Below are 5,408 nucleotides of genomic sequence, written 5' to 3'. Positions count from 1 at the left end.
TCTGCGTATTTGTTTATGATGTTCCATACTTTTTTATATTCCTCATCGTAAAAACTTTCCTAAATAATTCAAAACATGGGTTGCGCTGAAATTCTGCTTAGGGAAGCCATTCTGTTGTTGCTATATATGCATATTGAGCCCGATGATTTCGGTTAGTCTGTAGGATTGCACTAGGCTGCACATGAACTTTTTGGCCTCTATAGTTCATGTCTTTGAGAGTTTAGAGGGCTGGCGTAGCAAGACTGAGGCGCCTTTAACTAGAGGCTTACAACATACTGTAAATTGTAGCATACACCTGTAGACGAGTCTCCGCTCAAAAAAACTAGACTTATTGTTTCTTTATTCTTTAAATTAGTTCATACATTCATCATGTTTCTCATTGATTTATGATGTTACTTGGCAGACATTTAAGGCCTTTGCATGGTTGGTTTTCACGAATTCTATTATTTCATTACCTTCTAAAGCATCACCAAAAAAAGTGGGTGAGCCAATGGAACATGGGATTATACATCGCTTGATCCAGGTGTAATGCCAGGCAGTACTTTGCACTTCAGTTAGTCTTCATCAATATTTTCTCCAATAGCTCTAGAGACTACCATCATGCCAGTCATTTGTGTTATTTATGTTACCTAATTATATATCATTATAATGCATGTTTCTGACTCTAAATTGAAAGATTATATGGTGCTGTGCTCGTAATCAAAAAACAACCGAAAGCCATTGAGCTGTTCATCTCTATGTACACTAAAGAAAAATATTTCTCTATGGCTGTTACTTGCTGAAGAAATATTGATGACACAAGATGCAAGTCAGAGTTCTAAGCAGCCATATTATATATGTTCCTCATCTTACTCAAATCCTCAGAATTTCTTCAAAATTTTGCCTTTTATGGAGGAAACATCCATTTTATTCAAGTTGCAAAAGAAAGACCACATATATGTGTGTCAGAAAGTCACTATCTACTCCATATTTTTATTTAGATTTTAGCAACTTTGGTCGAGTACCGTGTTGATTATCATTACTGATTCTTTAAAGATTTTAACAATCAAATCATATACTTTAAGGTATACATTTAAAGGATAAGATAGATTTTCTATTATCTATCACCATATTATAAAGATATAATATCCAAATAAAAATAATGTTGGAAAATAATTTATCATCTATCATTATATTATAAAGAAATAATATCTGGAAAAAATATAGTTGAAAAATAATTAAACCTTTAGGCTATTATTTATAATATTTTATATATAAATGATATTAAGAGAAATAATACAAGTGAACCATGCATAGTTAGAGCCCTCCAGAGAGGCTACAGATAAATAAATATTAAAGTTTTTATGATATACATAAAATATAACTTTCTTATGACTTTGAATATGTATATAATAGAATATAGTAAAAAATATAAATTATATTTAATGTATATCATATGAAATTATATTTAATTTTCTACTATATTTATAAAAGACAAGTCATAAAAAATAATATTAAAGTTCAAAAGATAATTTACATATTGTTTCGTCTATCAGCAGCGTAATATTTTTTATATATTATTTCATATGAAATAAATAATTTTATTGTGTGTTTTTTTTATTTAATATTTGATATGATAAACTTCTAAATTGAGATGCAAAGCTTGTAAAAAAAACAATAGGAACTGAAAACTGAGAAGAGCCACTGGTACACAAGGATTATAACATTAAAAATGAAGAGCGCTAGTGGATTCCAGCTCATTCTGTCCAAATTTATGTCATAGCTTCCGTACGCCTAGCATTACTCTATAATATTTATCCTGATGAGGTAGCAAGGCCATCAGAAGACATAGTGTTGAAGTCTTATGAGAACAACTGGGACTTAGTGGATTGAAGGCTGGATTAGATGCCTCGCGCTAAATGGCAAGAGTTCTTCGCCATCAAAAGATTTACTCAAATGCCATCTGGAAACCATTTTTCATGTATGTTTTAGGGCTGTCCTCATTCCTTGGAGTGATTTTCCATAACTCATTGACACAATTCATAAAACTAGCACATTCAATTTATAAATCCAGGTATCATTTGCTCAACTCCTCGCTTTGGTGAACACAGTAATAGCAGTAGGTGTCATACAATGGCAGAGGCGCCAGTAGCATATAACCAGGCGCTGCTCCAAGGCCAACCACCACTTAGAGCCCATTACCATAGCGCCACTTACCTGTAGCAATATTAGGTGCCGCAACGGCCAAGCACAGGTGGAACGAAGCGCCACTACAGGACTTAGAGTACACAACGCAGCGGCGACATGCATGCTAGGTATCAAAGTTCACAGGACTATCAAAGTTCTATACGAAATTACAATCTTGAGAAGGTTTAAGTTGGTTAGTTTTGTCCATAATTATTATATTGTATTATCAATTTTTTCCTAATAATATCTCTCTCGCTTTCTTTACCAACACAACACCTTAAACATTTAGTAATTTTTAAAATCATTTGTTTCCCCTTACCGACACAAGATCCTGAACATTTATTAATTTTTAGAATCAGTTTATATTCTGCCTCATTGTCATATAATAATATCGGTCATTGTCATATAATACTATCGGAGCTGCTGCGATGCCTGCGCTTCAACTTTCCAATCAGCTTAGTGATAGAAGGGGACATATGGACAAGTAAATAATAATGATTTTTATCAAAATTATATTATCATTGTTTACCTGACTTTTCAGCTTTGAGGAGTTCATGATTATTTTGGCGCTCGTAAAGGCTTCCATAATGTGTCATTAAAATTCTATTATTGTCTATTACATATAACTTATTTTCTTTCGACTAATCACCTTCGTGCACTCCTGGGAAAACAGAAAACCATGACCGCAAAGAAAAACTACTATTTCATGCCCGAAGGCGCTCTCGTCCCTAACCTCAACTTCGGTTTTCATGAAGAGGTCATAAGAGTACGCATCATTCGAGTGTGGGATGATGCATCTTACCGAGCGCCAGATGAAATGGCTACCTATTTTATACTCCTTGACGAAGAGGTAATCAATCCTGTTGTTTACCAATTCTGTTCCTTTTACTTTTCACATCTGTACATATATATGATTTTTCTTCATATGAACAGGATAAACAGAGTCTAGCACTTACCCAGTCACCAACAAAAACTCCTTCCCTAGACCAAATGGATGAGGGGATGATTTACTACATAAGCAATTTCAAGGTTGTTGCTGGACCCCCAAAATGGAAGCCGATCGATACAGAGAAGGCGCTGCTCTTTGGTCAGCGGACAAAAGTTCGTGCATGCTATAATGCCTGTTCTATTGCTAGATATAAATTTGAATTCTGCCCACTGCCAACTATTTCAACACATTTAGAAAAAGATTCAGCCTTGATTGGTTAGTGCTTTATATATACGTAACTTTCTCCCTATTTAGCGTCGCCTTTTTTAAAATTACAATATCCATATATTTCACTGAGTCTTTGGCAGATGTGAGCGGCATTATCTGCAATGTTGGAGACATAAACCATAATGCCTACGACATCCAAAAACTATACATACAACTCATGGACGAGAGGTTAACCTACTGCTTGTACTTTGATCTGTATCTAATTTGAAAAACAGCATTGCAGTGCTATACTTATGGCTAAAATTATTGCAACTTTTCATGTAGCGGTGAAATTGTTACCATTTCGCTTCTGGGGCCTAAATTAACATTACAATTTGACTATAATTTCAACATATACCGCAAGAGGAACGTCGTGTTGGCTATTTCCAGCTTAATGGTTAAGCGTGGCAAAGGTAGGTCATCAATCTGCTTCCGCAGCCTGGTAATGCATCTGTATACACCGTATCATAATGTCCGCATAATATTAGGTTAGGCAGAACACTTACCATAAATTTCAGGAATACACATAGTTTGGTGAACGGATATCCACATTACGCTGTCTGAAATTGTCTCTCATACAGGGCGTGTTTATTTGTCGACAACAAAGGCCACAAAATTATATTTTGACCTGTCGTATAAACAATTAGGCCTCCTTGGAGATTTAGTGGCATCAAGATATGGGGAATTCTTGTGTAGACAGCCAATAACAGAAATTTATGAAAACTTATATCCTATTTCGCTACAGAGAATATATCTCAATCTTCAAGAAATGCAAGACCCAAACAAATGGGTCCGCCCAAAGGTCTGCTGCAATGTTGACTTCCTTCATTCTTCCTATCACATTCACCACGTTATTTTCATTATTATGCTGTTTTGGCATGCATCTTTAATAGCTTTTCAGGAAACAAGCATTCTTCTGCAAAGTTACTATTGTGGATATATTATTACATGAGAAATGGGACTTCAGACCCATATGCATGCATGAGTCTCCATCAGAGAAGGTATATCGTTGTGGTGGTTGCAATGTCTCCTTTGTTCCAATCAACAAACGGTAAGATATACGTCTCTCATGGCAACCCAAAATATGTATACATGAGTTTCTGCTTGCTTCTTCGCTACTTTTAGCACTCAAAATTGTTACAGATCGAGAACGGTGATTTTGGTGGCTGACTCTACCACAAATGCTAGATTAGTATTGAAGGCACATGACTTGGAGCAAATAACTGGTCTGACTATGCTCGAGTTGATAACAGATTGCTCCGCCAACCATATGGTACTCCAACCAAACTGTTACACCTTATATATAAAATTGACACATGACATCCTGCAATTTAACAAAAAAATCTGGTGCAAATGTCCTAGGCCAAGCATGGAGCAACTTTCCACAATAGGATCAGCCGCATTAAAGATGCCTTGTGCACGTTTGAAGTGGAAGCCCCGGTTTATAGTGGCACAAACAGCACAGATGAAATCATAATCACTGCCATTGTTGAGGCAGAAAAACTGGTTGGAAAGCGGAAGCCAAGTCACTGTTTGGCGCTCTCTGATGAAAAGAGGCAGCGGATGGGACGACCTCATGACACTTTTTAGCTCGGCTCGACGAAAATACTGGCTTCCAGAGTGGTTATCGATCTTATTTACAGAATACATTAATTATGGCTTATTTAAAATCTTCAGACTTTTACTACAAATGATAGGGACCTGCTCTCATAAGATTTTCTTGTTTGCAATGTGTGCTTCGTTTCTTGACCATCGTTTTTCTAATCTTAAACGCAAAAATATTGCCCTACTATGTGCTGTTACTTATATATTCCCAATATTATTTATAAACGTTACGCTTTAGTAAGTTTCAAAATGAATGTCACTAACATATTTTTCCTTATAAATTATTAATGCAATCAGAAATTAATATAATTTTTGTTATAATTTCGATCAAAACATTTATTACCTACATAATACAATCGGAACAACAAAATAATAAATTAATCCCGTGCTTATTCATACGTGCCTCGAAATGGATCTTATTATTTTCAAGGATAATAATAGA

The 5,408-nt window shown here is 35.2% G+C and overlaps 1 long non-coding RNA gene across 1 annotated transcript; it reads left to right on the top strand.

The window, feature by feature from the left end:
- Positions 1-4,526: 4,526 nt before the first annotated feature.
- On the top strand, positions 4,527-5,091 carry LOC135147749 (uncharacterized). Its single transcript, XR_010285537.1, has 2 exons — positions 4,527-4,634; positions 4,724-5,091. It is a non-coding gene; the product is annotated as an uncharacterized LOC135147749 (long non-coding RNA).
- Positions 5,092-5,408: the final 317 nt, after the last annotated feature.

Source organism: Daucus carota, chromosome 7, assembly GCF_001625215.2.
Source record: "Daucus carota subsp. sativus chromosome 7, DH1 v3.0, whole genome shotgun sequence".
In the NCBI taxonomy this organism is placed as follows: domain Eukaryota; kingdom Viridiplantae; phylum Streptophyta; class Magnoliopsida; order Apiales; family Apiaceae; genus Daucus; species Daucus carota.
The sequence above is the reverse complement of the archived record's forward strand: the minus strand, read 5'-3'. Positions and strand labels throughout refer to the sequence as shown.